Genomic DNA, 25,201 nt, shown 5'->3' with positions numbered 1-25,201 from the left:
ACACACTTACTTTGTCCTGTTTCTCTGAAGAACTGTGACTAATACACAGGGCAATGTCAATTGATCCTTTTGAGAAACATCATTTTGACTAACTGGGCATTCCCTCTCTCCAAACCTCATAGTCATCACAGCAAAAAGGTCAGAAACAGTACCCTCATCTATCTATTCTGGATCATAACACAGAATACTCAGTAATTATGTCTTGAACGAAATACTTCCAAACTGCTCAACAGCAAGTGTGTAAAGATAATTATTTCATGCCCACTACAACTCGCATGCCTGGGATCGAAAAACCATTTTGGGTTCCATCTTTCATGTAGGAACATTGTGTGATAAAGGCACAGGAATCTAATTAATGGATCACCCCTAAAGCACTTGAAAATAAGTAAAGACTTGGCATTTATTCCATTGTGTTCATGATTTGGAAATGTACCCTAGATATCAGAGATGGCAAACATGGTTTTCTTGATCCTAGTTCTAGCTTTTCTCTCTATGACTATGACTTGGGATGACAAGAAAGAAGTTTTGAGTGCCAGAATCAAATGAGCTATCATGTTGAAGGTAGTTCAGCAGAAACCCTTCAAAATGCCCATATATCGTTTTCTTGAAAGTCAGTCTTCTATTAGAAGAAGTTTGAACATGTCACCTACCTTTCAAGGAGATCTACCCAATTACTGCTGCGTGAACTGCATTATGATACAAAGAAAGGTGATCTGTGCAAGACTTTGGCAAGCAGATTGCTCCCAATAATGAACAAAGGCAGCGACTCAAAAGGAAAGAACTGATATAAGAAGAATCAGGTTCTAGTTTCAGCTCTGCCACTAAATTAATAACGTTATTGACCTCAGACAATTCCTTTTTATGCGCTCAATGCTCTTATTTGTAAAACAGGAAGGGTAAGCGTTGCCTTGATGTTATCACAGAATGAGCATGAGTATGAGATAACAAATCAACTCCTGTGCAAGGATACAACGTCCCTGCCAAATTTATGGCATTTTAAAATTTTGTTCATAATAAAAATCTGTATTTAGGCCAACATTTATACTTTAAACATGGTATCTCATTCGATCCTTGTAATAACCCTGTAAAGTGATTATCCTCACTTCACAGATGAGAAAACATGCATAGAGAGATTAGGTGACTTGCCAAAAATTACCCAGCTGGTAAGAGGCAGAGCTAAGATTTGAACCCAGAGATTTATTGCCACATAGCAGTGAAAGCTCCTGTATAATGGAATAAGGGAACAAACTAGTGGAGAGAGGACAGCTGATCTCCACAGCTCTTCACCTGAGGGTGAATAAATCATCACTTGTCCTCATCAAAGAAAGGAAAGGTGCACTGGGGGAGTTAAACTTATGAGAGAATGTCCCTCTCCCAAGATTTTTTTGGTCTAAAACCCAAGCTCTCAGGAACTATGTCTTACTCCTCTTAAATTGAATAATGAGGTAAATTAGGCCAGAATCCATTGAACCAGAAAGTCAAGTAATAATTTGAAACATTCTTCCTCTTTTACATGGAGGAAACTTTGGCATACATAAACTCATGGGAACACTGCATTCATTAAAAACAGGAAAGTAAAAATTCTCAAGATGGCATTGATTTGTGTCAAACATTCAGCAATCAAGAAATAAAGGACAAGAATCTCCAGCACTAGCTACACACTTATCAAAAATCAACTTCTGAGGATAATCTTCAGACATTTTTGTGCAGAAAGGAATTCTGGAAATCAGCAATGCCATATTCTAGTACTAAAGGCTATCTATGATAAACAGGGATTAGATCAGATAGACGTTCTCCATTATGACAGGTAATGCTTTTTATTTTCACTGAATTAATGATGGCAGTCGTCTATATAGAAGGAATGAACTCATTCCAACGATTTCAACCAGATAATTTCAAAAGTATGTGAAAGAAAATGATTATTTTGGCTACAAAACTATAATTAATTAATTAATAAAATCAAGTTTCCACAAAGTAGGTGACTTTGTAAACCCACTGCAGAATATTTCTAATATTTGACAGCTTTCTTTCTTTAGCTTAAAAAAAGTCAAGAATGATTGCAAATGGTTACATGGTTTCTTTTGGGGGTTATCAGTATGTTCTAATGGTTGCCACAATTCTAGGAATATAATGAAAACACTGAATCGTACGCTTTAAAAGGGTGAATTTTATGGAATGTGCATTATATATCAATAAAGCTGTTAAAATAATATTAAACTACAGAGATGCAAAGATAAACAGAAAATAGTCTCTGTCATCAAGAATATCGTAATTGAGTAGAGGAACTGTTAAATTCTAATGAATAATATGTGCATGGTATAATTCACTCTTCAACAATTTAATAGCTGCCACCATTAGTTCTCCTGATATATAAACCAAGAACAAGTGTGAAATCAGAAATTATCGACCATATTATGTTATTTTTCCAAAAAATTGCAGGAGTCTGGAGTTCTCTCAGAATGGCAGTATAGATAAATCACTATAAAGTCTAAAATCAGACCTGGTGAGTTCAAATTTCAACTCTGATATTTACAAACTGTGCAACCATAGCAAAGTTAACATTCTGGGGCATTGGTTCCTCATCTCTAAATTAGGAGTATTAATAATACTTGCCTCATAAGGTTGTGTAGGAATTATAAAAAGACAACACATATAAAATGCTTAGCCTGATCAGCATATGCACTTAATTAACATTAGCTATAATGACAAGAGCATCATCACCATCAAAACCACCACACATTCTTTTAAAGGGAAATGGTCGTGAAAGAAAAGAAGCTAGTTAATGATCATTTAGTATACTTCTAACATGGAACACAGGTTTTCTATACATAATATTGCCTAATTCAATGCTCCCAAGAGGAATTTTTTCTCTCCTACCTTCATCAAATTTTCTATCTTTAACCATCATTTCCCAAAGCTTCTCACACAGGCACACACTCTCAACCACAACTCTTTGAATTTTCTTTAATAAGAAATCACAAAGTCAGCAGATTCTGTAAATACCATAATTTTAGTTGATCAAATTGTTATCAAGCACTAGTATCTATCTATAAGAAAATGTCTATTTGTTGGAATACAATGTCTGAATTTGAGGACCTCAAGTCCCTTGATTTCACGTGATCATATTATTCAATTGAAAGGATATGATATACACTTATTCAACAAATACTATTTGACTGGTTATAAAGACAAATCAATTTATATCTAATACTAAGACAATGCAATTATAGGAGCAATTCAAGATGAATATAGGAATAAAGGAGTTTGTGTTAATTTAAGTTGACTTAGGCATGATAGTTCTTGAAGCCTTCTCAAGCATACAGCCAAATATTCATCACTTGTAGATTTCATTTTGGTTCCTATCAAGTATATATACTGCCATGTCAAAGTAAATGAAAGAGAATATTGTGTAATGTGGTATATTACGCCCATACCAATTAAAGATATACTTTGGTACTACTTAAATGTTCCCTTGTTGGGCACTGTCTTTACAGCATTAAAAAAAAACCAGTGGGAACAGTAGAATTTCTAGGATTATATTTCAATATAGTGTTGAAGGGTTACTGAGTGAAGAGTATATTAATGAGATATATCTTTCCATTTTTAAACATGCGTTTCTTGTTTTCATTTTGTTTTAGTTTTTAATGCAAGCATTCACTCTAAAAAGGCTTTACTGGCACCGAAAACTCTATTCAAAAAGTGTCTTATGAGTAAAGACAGAAACATATTTGAACATCACTTAAAGGTGGGTTGGTTCCCAGGCAGCTGGATTCACTCGAGACTGCTACTAATGCTTTTCCCCCATAAATGATGACATCGGCAGATTCTCAGAAAACTGAATTACTTCCTTGACTTCTCCCCACCCCAGGACCATCCATTACTTTATCTAATGCTTGCCCATTATCTCTGTAACTATAAGACAGAATCCAAAAAAACAAGGACTTGGAGCACTTGCAAAATGATATAGACCCAGTTGATTAACTGTTATTGCCCTCATTTCAATTAGTTCATTTCTCAATGAGCAATTATATTCTCACATTATGTAGTATTTCTCTTGCCACAACTCCAAGTCATTTTATGTAATAGACTACACTTTCTAGATAGATGAGGTCTATAAATTATTATTTTTCACTCTAGCTGTTAGGGCAAATTAGGCAGCTTTTAGAGGTGACATTTTAAAAAAATTACTAATGCTTGGCAAACATTTGCTTGGAAAATTTAGACAGCAATGAATAGAAACCTGTGCCAATGAGATAAATTTAAAACCTGGTCTTTATCCACACTCACGTTTTAAAAAATTATTTCATTAGACTATGTGAGGTATCAAAGATATTATTTGAAAACAAATGGCCAGTTTTTAAAAAGCAAAATCAAGTGGAAATCTTTGTTATTATAAGTTACTGATAATAATTATTACATAAAAACAAGAATTATTCTGTATTCTAATAGAAATGGACCCTTTCAAACAAGCCTTACTTCAGAAATGCCAGGTGAGTGAGTGCATTGCCTTCTAAGATGGCCATATCATTTTAAGTCTGCAGGATTCTCACTAACCCGAGAATGCAAATTATGCCCTTGTCATCTGTACAAACTAGTCCAGATAAAATCAAATCAAGGATCAAATCAGTGACTCTTTATTAGAGACAGAAATTTAAAGATCAAATAATTAAAAGGTAATGACATCTTAGTTGTGACATATGAAAAATCTATTCCTAAAAGGAAAAAAAATGAGTGATTTTTCTTTTGTTTTGCTTTACATATATTAATTAAATGTCCTATCCCATATGCTTACGGGTTCTTTTTCTTGGGTTTCATCTAATTCATCATCCCTGTCGAAGTGCCTACTGATCAAGCGTAAAGACAGGGTAGAAGAAATCTTTAGTGCCTCGATTTGGCAACAGAGTATGATTGCCATTAGTTTCCTGTCAGCAGGTGAAGACCTGGTGCTGTGATAGATGATCCTGGAGCTCTTACAAGGAGTTTACACCAGACACCTGCCTCTTAACCTATTTACCTGGTGGTTATACTCTCATCTTCTGGCAACCCCACATTTTTGCCCAGAGGGGAACAAACAATCAAAGTCTTTCATAAATCCAGAAGCTACCATCAATGTCCTCCACAGGCTTGACTTTTCAAAACGAAATCCAGAGAGTTTTTCCAATCTCAATATGTAATACGTGTTACATTTGAAAAGAGTAATAAGAGATTAAAGCTATTCATTTTTAAAGTTAGTGACCTCTCAAAATTTTGTAGAAGAAATTTTTGTGGTAAAACAGGATATGAGACACTTGAGAGAAAATTGGTTTTCTACATCCTTAAGTGAACACCAACTAATGTCAATGACATTTACAACAAAATCAATGGCAACAGACAATAAAAAATGCTTATAGAAGTGGCTAACTTTAAAACAAATAACACTTAAAATCTCTTATTTTTCTCTTCAGATATAAAAAGCGCATACCACAGAAAATTTAGAACCCCCCCAAAAACACAAAGAAGACAAGTATCCCCAACATTCAGAAATGAACACTATCAATAGTGAAGAACCCGAAGGCCCCAGTCACCACTCCAGTCCCAGGGTTGAGGTCCTAGAGTCTTCCAGTAAATTCTCAGACCTCAAAATTGTCACTAACCACTCATTACAATCCAAACTCAACAATCGTGGACCAATACTTTGCAAGGAAAAAGCACCACTATTTTTCATAATCAAATTAGCACACCCACCACTCATATACTTCAGGCTACACAAATCCTGAAAATGAGATTGAGGGCACGTCACAAAATTTATGGTGAAAAATAGTACTGACTGATGCACAATTCAGAAATCTTAACATGCGGTTGAGGGACTAGAATTATAAAAACTCCAAAATTTATCAAAAGCAATTTCTTGACCTAGGTTTTAAGCCATGGGTCATTAAATAAGTATAGCAGTATGAATATTAGCATTCGTAGTATCAAAAGAAGTCGTAGTAATAGCAGTAGGAATAATAATAATAAGGTGGAGGAGGAGGAGGAGAAGCAGCAGCAGCAATGATAGCAGGTGTTGAATTAATAATACCGTCATCAGCACCACACTACATATTTATTAAGCACTTACATATTTATTAGGCACTGTGCAAGTACTTTACTTTCTTTTCCCCCTGAAACCTCATCACAATCATGAGAATAGTTTTAATATCCTCACTTCTCAAATGAAGAAACTGAGGACTGGAGAGGACATATTAACTTCCCCAAGGCCATCATATAGTTAAACAGGGATACGAACTGGGATTAAAGCCTAGGATTTCCTGACTTGAGCCTGAACTCTAAAGTTTGATGCCATGTGGATTCGTGTGTCACTCTTTGTCCCCTATGTCCCTAGAACACTCTAAGCAGGTTCCTGCCTCAGGGCCTTTGTATTTGTAGTAACTCAGCCCTACCACACTCTTGCCAGGGGCCACTCTTTCACCAGATAGCCCCATGGCTGCTCTTAAACCTCCTTCAAGTATTTGCTCAAATATCACTGCTGTTATTGAATTGTGGATGCTCCCAGATTCACATGGTGAAGCCCTAACCCCCAAGGTAATGGTTATCTGCAGGTGGGAACTTTGAGAGATAATATTTAGATGAGGTTATGAGGGTGGGGCTCCCATAAAGGGATTAGTGCCCTTTTAAGAGACTCCAAGAAGAGCTCTTTCCTTCCTCTCTTGTATTCTCTTTCTCTCTCTCCCTCCCTCCCTCCCCTCTCCTATCTACCTAGTGAGCACACAGCAAAAAAGAGTGGGCCATCTGCAAGCCAGGAAGAGGGTCCGCACCAAAACTCAGCCATGCTGGCACCTAGATCTTGTACTTCCAGTCTCTTGAGACTATGAGAAAATACATTTCTGCTGTTTAAGCCACCAGTTTATGATATTTTCTTATGGCAGCCCCAAAAGACTAGTCACCTTCTCAGTAAGGAGATCTCTAATGCCTTATTTTAAATTGCAACAGCCTTCTCCCACTTCTCTCCATCCCTGTCCTACCTATCCTGCTTTATCTTTCTCTACAGCATTTTTGCTAGTTTTAAAGTAGTCTATCAGCTCCAAATCTACCCTTCCAAACAGGGTTAGGAGTCTATATGCAAACTACATTTCCCAAAATGCTTATACAGGAGAGGCCAACTGAGGAAGATCAGAAGGCAGGAGAGGAGATGGGACCTGCTTCTTCTTGCTTGTTTGCTGTTTGTCAGTGTGAGCCCATCAGCCCAACCAGTAGCATCTGGTTCCGGGTGACAGCTCCCCAGAACCAGCCTCTGAGAGGTACCAGCAGTGAGGGGTGGGAGGGTAGTGCCACCTCTTCTGAGGTCTAAGTTCTCAGCCATCAGAGCCTCTCTTCTGAGCCTGCAGCATTGAACAACCCTAACTGCTTCATTTTGGTCCTCTTACCCTAAGAGTGCAAACTGCTTCGTGGCATTATTTTCTTTGTATAACCTCATCTCCTCTTTTGCTTTTTCGGATCTCCAACATTAATTTCCTATAATATTATAGAATCTTTCTGTTGAAATACCCAGTATTGTTTTTGTTTTCCTGACCAAACCCTGACTGATGCATCCTAAAATATTACACTATATTTTAATTTTAGATTATAAATGACATTTAGAAAATACCTTCTTACACTAAAATGTAAGCTCCATGAGAACGGGTTTTGTCTGTCTTGTTACTGTCGAATCCCTAGAATCTGGAATAGTAACTTGAACATGGTAGGTGCTGAATAAGCATTAAGTAAATGAATGTTTCTCTCTCCTCGGTAGCTTAAAACTAACCAGAAGCTACTGTCTAGGTTCCAGTGTAAAGACCACCTTGTACCCGAAGGCTTCCCTTAACCCGATCCACGTAAGTCTTCTCTAATTCTCCTTCACGGACTACTGCAGATTTCTTTTATAGCACTTCTCACAATCTGTAAGGACTTTATGTATCTGCACGCTTATTCGTTATCTTTCTCTTCTGCCATGATATTAACACCTTAAGGACTAAGGGTATGTCTGTCCCGCTCTGTCCTCAGTGACTAGCACAGCCCAGGCATGCAGTAGTTGTACAATTATTTGTTGAAAGGAAGGCACATGGGGGTTGAAATAACCTCACAAAACAATAATCCCTTTTGATATTTCCAAAAAAAAAAAAAGAAAGAAAGAAAGAAAGAAAGGAGGAGGAGATGGGAATTGGTAGTGATCTCCCCTTGGAACGCCTCAGTGTGACTTGGAATCCCAAATGGCTGTTTGTTAGTCAGATATGATGTCTCATAGCATTATGAGACATTAAGTAATGGTCATAAGTTAAAATACTTCATAAACATCAATACCACAAAAAATTAAAATGTGTTGAAATCAAGTTCCTTCATGCATTCAACAAATATTTACTAAGCAAACAAAACAAAACGAACAAAACAAAGCTGCTGACCTCACAGACATTATATTCTAATAGGTAAAAATACACAATAAATAAGCTAATAAGAGTGATTAGGAATTCTGAGTGATGAAAATGGAATTACAGTTTTCTATGGTCAGGGAATGCCTCACTAAGAAGGTAAAAGACGCAGAGAAGTCTAAAGAAAGTGAGCATAGGACCCATGTAGAAAACCCAGAAAAGTGTTCTAGGCACAGGGTGGAACACCAAATGCAAATCACCAAATGCAACTGCCCCCAAGGCAGGAATGTGCCTGGGGTACTAGTCACAGCAAGAGCAAAATGGGTGGGGTAAGAGTAAAATTTCTGATCAGAGAGTTAATGGAGACTTGATTAAAAAAAGGAGAAGTAGGCCACCATAAGTTCTTACTCTGAAAGATGGAAAGACATTGGAGGGTTTTTACCAGAGGAGTGTTATGAGAATTTACAGACTGATTTTAAAGAGGTCACTCCATCTACTGGGGTAAGACTAAACTCCAATAGTGCACTATAGAAAGAGGAACACTAGTTAAAAGAATATTATAGTAACTGAAACAATAGATTGTGTGATAGGGTAAATAAGCCACTTATCCCTCCCATTAAAATAATGTCCAGTTCTCCCCTTGAATCCGAATCTGCTTAGTGACTTGCTTGACCAAGAGAATATGGAGGAAGTGACACTGTTATTTCCAAGGCTAGTCAGAAGGATTCTTCTTGTTTCAAACTTGGCCTCTTAGAACGCTTGCTCTTGGAACATAACTGCCATGCTAGGAGGAGGTGGGAGAGGCCCTTCTGGAGAGGAACTGAAACTTCCACCCAACACTCCAGGCTGGTCTCCCAGTAAACAGCTAGCACAACTCTGCAGGTACATGAGTCAACCATCCTTCTAAGGACCCTCTAGTTACACTTGAACCACCCAGTCTAGTCTTCATGGAACGGACGGACACAAGCTACCCCACTGAGCCCTAAGTGCAGATTCATGAACAAAACAAATGCCTATTATTGTTTTAAGTCACTAAGTGCTGGAGTGGTTTGTGACACAGCAATAGATAACCAGAACAGAATTCATGGGGGCCTAGATCCAGCCATAAGGGAAAAGATAAGTTCCTAAGCGTTATTTGGGAGAAATTAGGTTAATGTGGTTAAGAACTTGGGCTTTGGACTCAGAAAGATTTGTATTTGAACTCAACTATGGCACTTTACAGGTGACCTTAGGCAAATTAATTACTTTTTCTGAACTTCATCTGCAAATGGAATTAATAAAATGGCCTAGTTCCTTGAGATGTTGTTAGTTACACTGAGATATGTATGCAAAAATGCTTTGCTGGTGTCTGATACAATAATGAGTACTCTTTAAAAAAAGTGAGCTAGAAAAAAGATTGCTTTTTCACATTTTTAAAGATGGCATATACCACTGAATATTTTCAAAATGGAAGCTTTTGTGGCATGAGTCCTTGATTTCTATTACCATAAGAGCCCAGATGCAAAAAGAATTGGTTCCGGGGGAACCGACAACCACAGCTGACTACCCACCTTCGAACCAAGAACAGTGTTTAAAAATCTATGATTATCTGCCACACTGACTTTCAGAAGCCTCTTGTAACTGGTGAAGCATGGGGATAATAAAAGGAGCTAATGAAATCATCCTAACTCTTGGCATAATACCTTCCCCGAATTTTAAGACCACTGTATCTACTTTGGTAAAGATTTTAGCCAACTCGGTGGAAAGCAAACTGGAATGACATCAATTTAAGAGGCTGTAAATTTACAAAAGAAAGCGCATGATTTTATCATTCTATCAAAATCTCGCTGCAGAAAATTAGTGTAAACTCTATTATAAAACCCTACACATGAGATGCAACATCAACTACCCCAAGCAGAAGAGAATCAAACAGAAAGATCACTTTACCACTTTATTAACCTGGGCTTGATAACAGATCACTGTTCTGAGATACTCACATCCACTTCTACTTTATTATGGAGATTATACTGAATAGAGAGAGCCTATTTTAACAGTACAAGTCTTTCTGTGGCATTTAGCCAGAAGCAATAAAATTCTGACATAATAGCTACAGCAAACCAGAAAAACCTACTGCCATACATCCTTATATTAAACAACCAGTCTTCAAGATACACTGTTGGGAGGACACTGGAAAGGAATGTTACTTAAAAAGTGTCAATAGCCAATGATTTAGGAGCAGGTACAACAGATGTTTGGAAATGGTTTAATAAACATTTAAATATCTATGCCAAAATGCCATTAGTTTGTGAAATATAGCTTTCGGAAAATATTGAGGCCTGTGTTGCTTACTGAGTAAATACAAAGCACAATGAATATTCATGAACAATGAAAATTCACTATTTTAATGTAAATATGTATACCTGAGTTCCTGAGTGATTTAGCTTCCTACTCGGTGGTTAGATTATGATAAATGTTATATCCCTTACCATGTTAATGAGTATTTAAAGCACAAGAACTTTATGAAGAGTCAAGTTTTCATTTTAAACTACAAAATGTTGAAATGCATTAGAAAGTCATTACAAACTAGCAATCATAAAACTTCTCATTTTTACACAGAAGCCACCATTTATCTGCTGAAGCATAAACCAAAATTTTGTTATTTTTAAAAACCTGTTATTAAATTTATTGCTTATTTCAATAGAATTTAATGTATCTGGGATGTGTTTCTCTGTCATTTCCATAATTCTTAATAGCCACATAAGCTTAAGAGAGCAATAAGTTCCCCAAACCGTCTTTATTATTGCTATAGAGAGGTAGTAATAAAAAGAACATACTATCGCGAGGGGGGAAATAAAAAGGGTTTCATTCTTCTTTCACTCTTACAATGATATTCCTCAAAAACTCTGCTTTTCTCCCACAGCATGGCTTGCAAACATTAACATAGTTTCAGCAGTAAAGAGATCTGAGTCAAATAGCTGAATCCAATTAAACAGTTTACTGCAAGACTTCTTCAAAGTCTTTAAGGTGCTGGTACTCATTGAGTTTCCCAAAAAGATAAACTATGCTGCATTTACCCAGCTCTTTCTTCATTGGACATTTCACAGGACTAGTGTTCCCTGTGGGAAACACCAACACAGGCTGGGGAAGTTGGAGTACCACTTTCCTTCATCTCAAAGGCAGCTTACTCATGTTTTTAGAGGAACTCAGTATCAAGAAGATTCCTGTTCTTATTTTCTCTTCTATATAAGCCAAGTTTAGGATGAAATCTTGCAATGACTTATGATATAGGACACACATTCTAGACTCAAGAGACAATAATGGCAAATACAAATCTAATTACATCATTCTCCTGTTTGAAGTCCTCCAATGGCTTTCCACAACCTATAAGAGAAAACCAAAATTCTGTAGAGTTCTTGAAAGTTTTTCCATAACCTGCTTCTTCCTCAGTCATGTCTGTCAGCAATTAGGACACCAGTTTTGGCATTCCTGACTACGAACACCCCCGCTTCCAAGTAAATGCTCCAAAGACAGAGAAGTCTTAGCTAATTTAGCTGAATGTGGCACCTACCATGATTGTCTACACTTGGAGACCTTACACCTGCTACTCCTTTGTCAGAAAACACACCATCAATTCCTGCCGGGCTCCCATATGTTCTTCTGGCATTAGGCTCAGCTAAGACATTAGTTCTTCCAGGAAACTTTGCCTGATACACGAAGGCCGGGTTGGGTATCGTTACTATGAGTTCTCAAAGCATCCACCTCTACCCACACCATATGTCTTACCACTCTCCATTGAAATGATCTATTTATTTGTTTCAACCAGCATGTGTATTCCCTGGAGGCTAACTGTGGGGTCTGGTGTAAAAGAGTCTTTTACACCACAGTCAATCATTAATGCATATGCAGTCACTCAGAATATTTGATAGCCCATATTAGTCACTAAACAGATTATTGCTGACCCAATGTATGCCTGTCATTTTATCTCAAGAGTAGAAAATTCTACTTCAGATGCTCTGGATATTTAATGAGACAATGCTCTAGTTCTACTATTGCAAAGATCCAAGAAAGGGTAGAGTGTAATCACTATAAATACCATTTAATGTGTGCTAACATAATGAGTGAAGTTAGGAAAATAATAAAAGAGGAAGGGAAAAAGTGAAGGGAGGTAGAAAAAGCAATGTGAAGAATGTAATTGTTTCTCCATTTAAATGAACTTCTGTCCTGAGTGGCCAGGAGATGAGAGGGTGCTCTCCCAATGGTCCTTGTTCCACGTGCACCTCAAAGAGAGCATCTTGCCCCACAGAGTGTTAGATAGTTCACAAATTAAGACAATTTCAAGGGAGATCTTGACCTTAATCAACTTTGTTTGCCTTTTGTGCTTGAGAATGGCCACGGTTAAGACTGAACTGCATAAGTATTCTAAATAAGAATTCTTTCTGTGCTGGCAATGACTGGAAATAGTGGCTAAAACTAAAATGCAAACATAAATTAGCCACAGGGCCTTTCCATAATTTTGTGTCATTCAAGATAACAAGCATAAATATTTCCAGAGTGCATGTCCTGGGAAATGTCACTACAGAAGAGTCAATGATATCTTATTTCTTCTGACATCAACAGAAATTCAAAGTTAAAGATCACGTGAAACCCAGCCCTCCAGTTACTATAGTGGTTGCTACAAAGCAAATATGCAATGAAACTCTGAGAAATGAAGGAAGAAAATGAGAAAAGGAGGGAAGGCAAGGTGTAAAAAAAGAATAAAAAATGGAAGAACGGAAACAAAGAGGGAGAAAAGAAAAAAGAAAGGTAAAGAAGAAAGAAACATTGATTTTGGATTTTGGAGTAGTGTTGTTATCCTACAGCAAACTTTTATAATTAAAATTTTAGACCATACTCTTAATCCACAAAGCATGATATACAATAGAGACAGATAATAATACCCAGTGGAAAATATCTGATGTGTTCCATCCGGAAACAATGGAGTCTCTTATAGATTTCATAAGAGGAAAACCAAAGTGCCACAGGTAAGGCAGAAGTGCTCATTTCTAATAAGCAGCTCATAAAATTGTTCTGAGAATTCTAAGAGATAATAAATAGAAAGATTCTTTAGCACAGGGCTTGGTACTTCATGGGAAGGCTAATGAACATTAGCCTCTAGCTCTATTACTTTGTTTTTGCTTATAGAAAAGTGATAGGCATGTAGCTGTGTTCTGTCAAATTTCCAGGGCAAATGCTGAGACATTTGGGAGCATCATTATATTCCAGTTGGTCATGCTACAATAGAATGGGATTAGGTAACAGAGATATAGCAGAACTGAGCAAATGTAGCCTATTCTACAAAGTGTCAACACTTCCTGTTCTTCCGGTCTGCTGTGTGAGTGTGAAAACAAGTGAACAATATCGAAGTGCATAGTCCTTATTGTAGAACCAAGTTGAGCCAAACAACAGATCATGACAGGTGGATATTTGAAAAGTTGGGCCATGCGGAATTCCTTGTGGTCACTTACACTCTAACTCTCTCAATTCGTAGGGCTCTTTCTGGAGGTCGGAGCACATCCACAAAGTTTTGGCCATGATCCAGGAAATGTAATAGGAAAACTGGCAAAGCTCCTAACCCAGCCCATTAATAATACGCAAACTGTACCCTTCAGATCAAGCACTAAAGATCACAGGTCTAGCAGGTACGGCTTCACATATGTCGTCCAGAAATAATTACTTCATTTGTGCTGTCTGCTAGAAATAGTTCTCTCCCTTAGCCCCAACCTCTTTCAACCATCATTTTAAACATCTCCTTGGAACTGTATCTGCAGACTCAAATTTAAACATTCTCATTTCCCTATAATGAGTCCATGGTTCCTTTCCAGCTCACAACCCTCAATCACCAAGTTTCCCAGATGCAGCCATCCCTCTACCCTGACATCATAGCTGCCTCATTTGTGAATAACCTTTCTGGGAAAATTCTAAATGTGCTGAGCAAAATGCTTTCCTTTGATTGGCAGCTCCAACTGATATCCTCACAAACTCCATCAACCTCAGTCATTTTCCCCCCTCTTCACCCTTATTTATGACCAAGCACACTACCTGTTGTACTGAGATCATCCACAGAGAACAATCAGCTAGTGCTGGGAATGCTTTGAAAATCCATGCAACTGTAATTATTTCCATTTCGTTATTCTTATTTTGACTTTTTTCCCCCTTCTTCTTAAAGAAGTCCCTTTAACATTTCTTGTAATACTGGTTTGGTGCTGATGAACTCCTTTAGCTTTTTCTTGTCTGGGAAACTCTTTATCTGTCCTTTGATTCTAAATGACAGCTTTGCTGGGTAGAGTAATCTTGGTTGTAGGTCCTTTCTCTTCATCATTTTGAATATTTCAGTCTACGGCCATGCTACCCTGAACAAGCCCAATCCTGTCTCATGTCGGAAGCTAAGCAGGGTCGGACCTTGTTAGTACTTGGATGGGAGACCACCTCGGAAGACGAGGTGCTGTAGGCATAAAAATAAAAAAATAAGGAATTGTAAGCTGACAAGGTCCTCGCAATCTGTGAGGTCAACCAAGGGTTGCCTCACCTAAAAATAAATAAATAAATGAATAAATAAAAGAATATTTTGTGTCTGCAAAGTTTCTGTTGAAATTAGCTGACAGTCATGGCAGCTCCCTTGTAGGTAACTAATTGCTTTTCTCTTGCTGCTTTGAAAATTCTCTCTTTATCTTTAACCTTTGGCATTTTAATTATGATATGTCTTGGTGTGGGTCTCTTTGAGGTTTATCTTGTTTAAGACTCTCTGTACTTCCTGGGCTTGTATGTCTATTTTCTTCACCAGGTTATGGAAGTTTTCCATCATTATTTCTTCAAATAGGTTTTTAATTCCTTGCTCTCTCTATTCTCCTTCTGGTACCCCTATGATGCAAATGTTGGTATGCTTGATGTTGTCCCAGAGGCCCCTTAAACAATCCATATTTAAAAAAATTCTTTTCCCTTTTTGTTGTCCTGATTGGGTATTTTCCACTACCTTAACTTCCAAATTGCTGATTTGATACTCTGCTTCATCTAATCTATTGAGTCCCTCTAATGCAGTCTTCATTTCTGACCGGTTCTTTTTTTTTGTTTTCTATCTCCACTTTCACACTTCTTATGTCATTGTTCACGTTCTCACTGAGATTGCTGTGCATCTTTACCTAGTATTTTAAATTGTGTACCTAGTAGATTGCTTGCCTACATTTTATTTTGTTCTTTTTCTGGAGTTTTGTTTTTTTCTTTAATTTGGATAATATTCGTTTGTATTTTCATTTTGGCAGCATTAGGTAGAGCTACTATGTCTCCTGGTCTTGGCGGAGTGGTCTTACATAGTAGGTGTCCTGTAGGGTCCATATCTATCAACAACTACTTTAAATGTAAATGGATTAAATGCTCCAATCAAAAGACATACCGTGGCTGAATGGGAAAAAAAAAACAAAACCCTTACACATGCTGCCTACAAGAGTCACTTTAGATTGAAGGGCACACACAGACTGAAAGTAAAGAGATGGAATAAGATATCCAATGACAATGGAAGTGAAAAAAAATGCTGGGGGATGGGGGTAGCAATGCTTATACCAGACAAAATAGACTTTAAAACAAAGGCTATAACAAGAGACAAAAAGTATCTAGTAATTCCACTTCTGAGTATTTATTCAAAGAAACCCGAAACACTAATTCGAAGGCATATGCATCCATATGTTCACTGCAGCATTGTTTACAGTGGCTAAGATACGGAAGCAACCCAAGTATCCATCAACAGATGAATGTATAAAGAAGTGGTATATATATACAATGGAATATTACTCAGCCATAAAAAAGAATGAAATTTTGCCATCTGCAAAAATATGGATGGACCTAGAAGGTATTGTGCTAAATGAAATGAGTAAGAGAAAGACAGAAACCATACGATTATGCTTAAAGTAGAATCTTAAAAAAAAAAATAAACAAACAAAACAGAAACAGACTCATAGGTACAGGGAACATTTTGATGGTTGCCAGATGGAAGGTGGGGTTGGAGGATAGGTGAAAAAAGGGAAGGGATTAAGAAGTACAAATTGGTAGTTACAGAATAGCTACAGAGATGTAATGCAGAACATAAGAAATATAGTCAATGATACTATAATAACTATGTATGGTGTCAGATGGGTACTAGATTTATTGGAGTGATCACTTTATAAGTTACAGAAATGTCTAATCACTATGTTGTATACCTGAAACTAATATAATATTGCATATCAATTATAATTGAAAAAATATTTTTAAAAATATTTGTAAAATTAAGATAAACCCATGATACCCAAAGATGTCACTAAATGACAAACAGTAATCTAGAAATGTAAATACTAAGTTTAGAACAGTGAGGTGTCTAATCCACTAGTTTCTAGGAATATAAAATAAAATGACATCTTAATTTAAAACATGGACTACTGTCTGGAGTAACTCTATATGCTCCACTGTATTACCTTTTCAGATTAATGTCATAGAATATTCCAATCACAGATACAAAGAACCTCTGATTTGTAAAAATTTATGAAAAAACAAAAGGAGAACAAAACAGTGAACTTATCACTAATATAGAATGTGCTTAATTCTTAATACCCTCAGGGTCAATGATGAGAATTCAATTCTTCATTATACAAATATTTACTGAGCACCTACTATGTTCAATCACCGTGCCTAGTAAAAGTGATGCAAACAGACATTATCACCTTTTTCTTGGGGACCTCAGTGACTTTACCAAATCACAGCCAGGGGGAGATGACAGTTTTAGAAAATGTGTATAGAAAAAAAAGGCTTCCTAAGTTTTACAAATTAGAATCTTTTGTTACATATAATCAGATTTTCAAAGAAATAATCTTACATTATCTATTTTCATCATAATTTACATTATTCTAACTAATTATACCTGCAAATTAATAATATCTATTGTGGTTTTCCACTCCAAAAACAGAATGAGATATCTGATTGTTTCTTTTTTTTTTTTCTATCCTCCCTGATGTTCAGTTTGCTGTGAAGGTGCTGTTGACATTATTGCTATATATTGCCAAAATGCCTGCTCAGATTAAGGTAACTTGGGAAGTTATTGCCCGTAAAATAAATGGAGTGTCACTGAAATGGCTACTTCTTGCTTGTATATCATCTGAAACTTAACAAAGTCAGGGAGATGAGTCCCATGAGCATACCTCTAGTAAAAGCTCCAGCTCTTCCTGGCAACGTATGTTATGCAGTAATTATGCTACCAAGCTGTCCAGAATTCCTTATATGCATGCAAATTAGTTCATATGTGTTCCAGCTGCTATTATGACAGTGTTAAAACAAGAATTTGATAATGAAACTATCTTCTTTATGAAAACACAGCTCAATTACTCTAATGACACACTGCATATACCTGCAGTCGCTCACCAACCAAGAGCCTAATTCCCTCCTCACATGTAGGACCCTGTATTTGACCCACCTTCTCATTGCCTTAAATAAATACAAGAACAGCCAAGAGGGGAATTTCTAGGCTACCTTTTATAGACCTGACACTTTCAGAGCTGTATAGGAGTGCTCCCTCAACTGACAATATGTGTAATTGGGTGAATAAATAGTCCCGCAATCCTCTAAAGGTTAAAAAATTAAATGGTCATCAAACCCACAGCTGTTAGTTCCTAGCTTTGCCATCGATCATTAACATTAAGCCCTGGAAACTTTCAAAAGCCACCAGCAGGCAGGAATAAGAGACGAAAAAAGAATATCGAGTTCTTAATTCCAAGCCTAAAATACAAGCATAAAGCTAAAAATGCAGGTCTTTAAATCATTTAGAATGGTCAATATATTTCAGGAAGGGTAATATTCATGTATATTCTCTTCCTCTGGTGATTTTCTAGATTTCAAAGAGCTGACCTAAGTCATTGCTTTTAGGCTAGACCTGCAGAAGAAAAGTAAGCACTACTTGGTCCCACCAGCAGCCTTCTTTCAAGGAAACAGTCACAGTCGGCAGTCTGGGCACCCACAGCTTGCTGTGCTTGAGATGCTTCCATGAAGATACTCAAGAGTCTCCTATCTAGTTATCTGCAATATTGTTTTCAAAGTTAATTATATTTCAGAGAGATTGTAAGTAGTAACTGGCAGTTTTACAAAACGTGAGGGAGATTGATCTTTATATAAAATAAAGTTATTTTTATAGACTGCCTTTTCTGGTTGACTGAGAGAATACAAAGACTTTAAGAGGACCATAAATTAATCTGAAACTGCTTATTAATTCCTCTTTGTCCTGCCTCTATCATTTATATCACAGAAGACCTGAAACATCTTGAAAAAGGTAGCTTGAAACTTAGACTTTTTTAAGGTAACAGAAATACCATATTTTCTCCTCACTTTTCTTTTACTCTATGTCAACTGATACAGATTCACCTAATGGTACCAAAGTCACCTGGCTCCCTCATGATGGCAAGTGGTCCAACTGCCATCAAATACTGTGCTACTTTACATAAATGAAGGTTGTTGTCCATTCACTGACCAGATTCAATACATACACCATGGCGGGGCCAGGGGCTGGGGCCTGAGGTCACCATGGATGAACCAGAAGAAGGGGTGCCTGTCTTTATGCAGTGGAGCATCCAAGGGAACTGGCACTCCCAGAAACTGCACCTCTCTCTGTGAGACACTGGACAAGTTACAGGTCCACCTACACCTCAACTTCTGAATCTTTAACATGGAGAAATGTCTCCCAGAACAAAAGGCTCTTGTGATTATTTAAATTTGATAACCTAGTTAAGTACTTCACACAGGGCCTGGAAGAGAACAAATGTGCAGCAAATGTCAATTCACATTTCTTTTCTTCTTTCCAAGGTAAAAATTCACCACTGTGCCAATACATTACTTTTAGCTATTCAAAATATTGCCATTAATTAATGTCTCATTAGAATGCTCTCTTTTCTAAAAATAAAAGAAATCCAGGAATTTCTGTTCTCATTTTAAAAGTAAAAGATTTCAAACACGTATTTTTATACTGATAAATATAAAAAAATAAATTTCACCATTTAAACCATTATAAACCGTACAATTCAGTGGCATTTAGTACATTCACAATATTCTACAACCATCATCTCTATCTTGTTCCAAAACACTTTCATTAACCCCAATGGAAAGTCCATACCCATTAAACATTCACTCCTATTCTCGTCTCCCCACAACTCCTGGCAACTACTATAGGTTTGCCTATCCTGGATATTTCATAAAAATGGAACCATGCAATATGTGGTCTTTTGTGTCTGGCTTCTTTCACTTAGCATGTTTTCAAGGTTCATTCATATGGTAGCATGTATCTTCTTGTAGGATGTTTCCACCTTTTGACTATTGTGAATAGTTTACTACATGAACATTCATGTCCAAGTTTTGGTTTGAACATTTGTTTTCAATTATTTTGAGTATCTATCTAGGAGTGGAATATTTTAAATATATACACATATATAATATATAGATACACACATAAAACACAAACACATAGATATACACATACTATATAAATAAATATAACATCTACACAGATAATATATACAGTTGACCCTTAAACAACACAGGTTTAAAATGTACGGATCCACTTATATGTGGATTTGTTAAAAATTTTTTAGAGATTTTCTTACTACCATGAATCAATTGTATCTTTTACACTAGGCTACCATAAAGCAATCATATTACTGTTCCTTCGTTATTAGTGCATGAATCTTTATACTTGTAAATAAATATGAATTTATTTTTCATATTATCTTTTTATTTTTGCTGCCTAGTGTTAGTAATAAGAATAATATCTACAGTGTTTTATAACATATAAGGCAATATTGATGTAGATACTGAGAGATGATTCATCTTGTAAACAGACGGTGTAAACTTACAGTATTGATAAAATAGTACAGTACTTGTGAATGTATTTTCTCTCCCTTATGATTTTCTTAATAATATTTTCTTAGCTCTAGTTTACTTTATTGTAAAAATACAAAATATATATAACATACAAAATATGTATTATTTGACTGTTCATGTTATCGGTAAAGTTTTAAGTCAACAGTAGGCCATTAGTAGTTAAGTTATTGGAGAATCAAGTTACACAGGGATTTTAGACTGCATGGGGAGTGGGGTGGGGAGGTTGGCACGCCTAAAGCCTGTATTGTTCAAGGGTCAACTCTACATAGATAGAATTAATAGGTAGTTACACTAAACACATACATGCACACAGCTGGTAACTTCTGCAGTAAGCCTTTGCTATACTTGTTTGGTTAAGGCTTTTCCTGTTCTTTTCCCCATCATTAGCTGATTTTGACTTTCTCCCACCTTTATAGTTATAGTCTCTTAAATGAATTTATGTCCTCTCCATACCCCACCTACATATATTACCCATGTATCCAGGAGAATGCCTAGCTTATATTAGGTGTTCAGTAAATGTTTGCTGAATAAATGAATGAATGAAGTAATATCTTGCATGTAGTAAAAATAAAGTGAGCACCCGAGGGAATATCAGCCCTGTAATTATCCAAGGTTAAAATAAAGAAGGGCATCCATTAGTGTTCAGAGTGCTACCTTGAACGTCACTGAATGCTTGTCATCAGTGTCACCCGAGTTGTTAAATTAGGCAAGCGCTAAGACTAACCTTGATTTCTCTCTTTATCACAAAACTCCTCCAAATGGCATACCAGAGTGGTTAAAAATATTGGTTTGGAGACAGACAGCCCAGTGTTGGAATTTCAACTGGTCATGTTACTATTTGCAGTTCCCATAAGCTTTGATTTGCCTGTCTAATAAGGAAAATAATCTCCATGCCTTCGAGTTGTTGTGGGAATTGAGTGACATAATCCAGGCAAAGTATTTAACAAAGTATATAGGTAGTGCAATCAAAGGTACCTCTAAACATTAATTTTATAGGTCCCAAGCATGAACTAAATTTCTCTTGGGGTATGCCAAAATCTCTGGGGAAATCAATGCCAATTGCTCCAATCTAGACCTATGGTTCTATATCTGTATGATGATGAATCTCAAATTGATACTTCAAATTTAGAGCTAGAGTTGCTGTCTCAGCTGCAGACTTGCCTACTGTCCAACCGCCTATATGAAATCTCCATTCAGATCTCTAAGAGACATGTTAGAATTAATAAAGTGCATGACAAAGATACTGTTTTCAGAAGTATACACAGGAACTCTGTATTATGTTTGCAAATTTATGTGTTAACTATTTCAAAATTAAAACTTATTAATAATAAAACTAAAATTAACATGGCCCAGACTGAACTACTATAGATTTGCTCTCCAGCCCCAATTTCCCCATCTATCTCAGTAAGTGAACCATAGTGCACTCAGGTGAAGCACTTAGGCATCATCCTCAAGGCCTATAGAGATAGCAGCATTAAGAACATATGTCCTGGGGTCAGATTGCTGGGTTTAAATCATGGCTCCTCCAGTTTCCAGCCAAGTGAACTTGAGCAAGTTACTTGGCCTTGCCATACTCAGTCTCCTCATCTGTAAAATAAGAATAAATAGGACCTATGGCATGGAGTTACTATGAAAATTAGTAAATTGATATAGTAGAGTGTTTCCAATGGTGCACAGTGCTTTACAAGTTGTCAGTAACTAGCTATTATTATTTTTCTTTGCCTTAGCATGTATTCTAAACCTGATCTCTTTAAGTTCTTTCAACTGCCAACAGCATAGTATAACCCACCACCATCATCAATTCCCATAAATCTGCATATCCTCGAATCATGTGTCTCTGTCCCCACTCTAGCTCTCTTACAGTTCATGTTCCAAAATGGTCAGAGTAAACTTTCTAAAACCTGAATCAAATCATCTTCTACACCAGTGGTTTCCATTCAATGCTCCCCTAGTTTTGCACTGAGAACAATTATTTTTCATAAAATCCTAACAACAGCCTAAAAAGTCCTATATGATATTACTCCTACTTTCCTCTCTGACCTCATCTGTCTCCACTCTCTTTTCACTAATCTCTAACCACAATGCTTTTGAACATGGCAAAGATTTGGCACTTGCTGTTTGTGGCAGGGATAGCTACTTGACCTCCAACATCCCTTCTCCCATTCTTAGTAAAAGAACTCTCAATTTCTCTTAGTCACAGGGTGTCCTAGAATAGAGACTACATTTTCAGCCTGCTTTGCAGCTAGATATAGATTGGGGACTACATTCTAGCCAATGGAATCGAAGCAGAAACACTACGTGTGACTTTCAGGAAAAGACCTGAAATCAAGAAAGCACATCTCCCTTTAGAGTTTCTTTGGTGAGATAGGCTGCAGTGCAAATATGGCAGCTCAGGCTTGGATAGCCATTTTAGAGCATGAAGTTGGAAAAATGCAAAGCAACAAGACAGAAGGAGCCAAAAGCTGTGGAAGGCAAAGCAAGAACACAGAAACACTGAGTTCAGGTGATCATCAAGCTGCATTATCAGCTCTAGATTACTTACCCCCATATTGCTAATGTGAGAGAGAAAAAGACAATGCATTCCTATCCTGTTTAAGCCGCTTAATGAGTTCTCTCTCCATTTCTTTGCAGAACAATTTACCCTGCAGATCCTTGCATGGCGTCCCCTTTCTCATCTCAAATGGCACTACCTTAGGGAAATTTCCCTAACCATTCTGGTTCAGCAGGACCCTTCTCTCTCTCCCAGTATCTCCACCACATGTTCTATGCTTTCTTCTTTGTAGCACTTGATAGCACAAGGAATTACTTAGTTTCTTCTTTAATGTATGTCTCCATTCACTACAGGTAAGCTTTTTGAAGGACCTCTGTACTCCCCCCCTCCCCCCAGCATTTAGAATAGCTCCTGGCTCACAAAAGGAATGAAATATTTCTCTTTTGACTGACTGATTGATGGTATGTGTGGATGGCCTGGTTTTGTGTTTCTTTCAAATACTGGGTGACTTTCTCATCTCAAATTAGTGGATTTAATTCAGCCGAACACTTATTGAACACCTATTGGGTGGAGACAGTGAAGGAACAAAGATAACTGAGGCACAGTCACTATCCATAGGGGCTTCACAGTGTGATAATAATGTATTCCACATTTCTTAGCATAGCATTAAATATTCAAGGAGTAAAACAGTAAGTTGATGGTAACTTTTGCTTTGTGTATACTTAAAAGGAGCTTAGACTTTATGCATTATTTTCATTTTTGGATCTAGTTTTGAACCACACTGCAATCATTACTTCAGTGTTTTGACTATCATGGAGTATGGACATCTTCCAAAATACAGTTTTAAAATGTCACTAAACGCCCAATTATTGAGAAATTCTATCACTGCAACATCTTCCCTTAAAAATCACTTTCTGGAATTCAAAGACTCTGACTATGCCCGAAGAATAGTAACAAGTAAGATTCTACTACGTCCTTTTAATTTGACCAAATATTCTCACAAGAGGCAACTCCTAATCGATCTCCTCCATCAAAATATTTTCTGTGCATTTGAATAAGATGGTTAAGATCATATCTTGGTCTGATCGTGCTTAAGTTAGAAGCCTTGAAAATTAAACTTGCAAAGTCTTGTGAAACCACCCCACATATTACATCCATCCAATCCCAAATTCCCCACTACTACCTAAGATCTTTTGTGTAAATTTGGAATATTTTTTAAAAAGTATGATCACTAATGGTCCTGTATGCAGATTAAGTTATGACATAAAATACAGTATGAAAGCACAATTTAATATTAGATATTTTAGAGGTAAAAGGTACTATAGGTTAATAGTATGGTGGGATTTAGAAACAAAGAAGACTGGAGTTTAAAACTGGCCTGAACCCTGTGACTTGGGCAAGCAAGTATCTTAATAACTATTCCAAGCCTCAGTTCCACAAGAGCTGATATGACAAATAAATAAGATCTGGAAATGAGATCACAGTCTCTGGCATAAATCCTCATTGTGTATTGTCAGCTAGAACAATGACAATAATAGCGAGACTGAGCCAGTATTTGAACCCAGGTCTGACTGTCTCCAAAGCTCAATCTCATTTCACCATTTCTTATTTAGTTTTTTCATTGCTGGTCGCTAATCTAGAGCATTTAGAAGAAACCCTGATTTTTAAGGCACTGAGGCTGCAAAACCTCTGGGGTGGGGCGGGGTGAGTTTGTTCAACCCCATCACCATGGCAGATAATTTGTAGAGCAGAAAGAACAGAGATTGAATGGAGAAAAAGTGCCAACTCTCCATGTGGGGGACAAGGCACCATATGGCCCTGCAATTAGGGAGGAAGAAGACTGCCAAGGGCAAAAATAACCCTGGCAAAATCCAATACGGCTGGTAGGAGATGTCAGCCCAGGTCAGCTCCTTCTCAGTGTTGTTCTTGTTTCCCAAGAGATTTTACTGTCATGAATTTGAAAATGATCTGAAATATGAAAAGGAAGTCTGATGATAGTGAATATTTCTAAGGCCAGGTCATTAAAACAATTTTCTCCTTTCCCATGGTGCATGGACAACTCTTCAAAGGAGAGATCTGCTTCAAGAAGATCATTGTTAACTCTGAGGAAGTTTAACAACCTCATTCTCCTCTCCTGTAAAAGAACTAGATGAGATGAGACAGGTGAACTAGATAAGATGACTTGTCTCTGACATAAGCTTCTGAGTGCAGTCAATATGGCAATAGGGAGAGGAAGAAAGAAGCTGGAGTTTAATACCAGCAGTCCCTATGAGGGGAGTTTATGTACAAAGGTAAAGGGCAGGGAACATTGAAATGGCATGCAGAAGGATGTGTTAAGACCTCAACTGTATTTCTCTCAGTAGCAGGTTTGTTTCACACCAGGAAAACAATGAACATGGTAATCTTTTAAATCCAGAAAGTAACCCAA

General features: G+C 37.0%; 1 protein-coding gene and 1 pseudogene across 15 annotated transcripts in view; one reads left to right on the top strand and one right to left on the bottom strand.

Annotated features, from left to right (window-relative positions):
• Positions 1 to 25,201, bottom strand: part of MAGI1 (membrane associated guanylate kinase, WW and PDZ domain containing 1) — a 544,874-nt gene that overhangs the window by 127,689 nt on the left and 391,984 nt on the right. The window lies entirely within an intron of this gene.
• LOC120593859 (uncharacterized) lies at positions 14,732 to 14,850 on the top strand (annotated as a pseudogene).

Source organism: Pteropus medius, unplaced genomic scaffold (genome assembly GCF_902729225.1).
Source record: "Pteropus medius unplaced genomic scaffold, Ma_sr-lr_union100, whole genome shotgun sequence".
NCBI lineage: Eukaryota > Metazoa > Chordata > Mammalia > Chiroptera > Pteropodidae > Pteropus > Pteropus medius.
The sequence above is the reverse complement of the archived record's forward strand: the minus strand, read 5'-3'. Positions and strand labels throughout refer to the sequence as shown.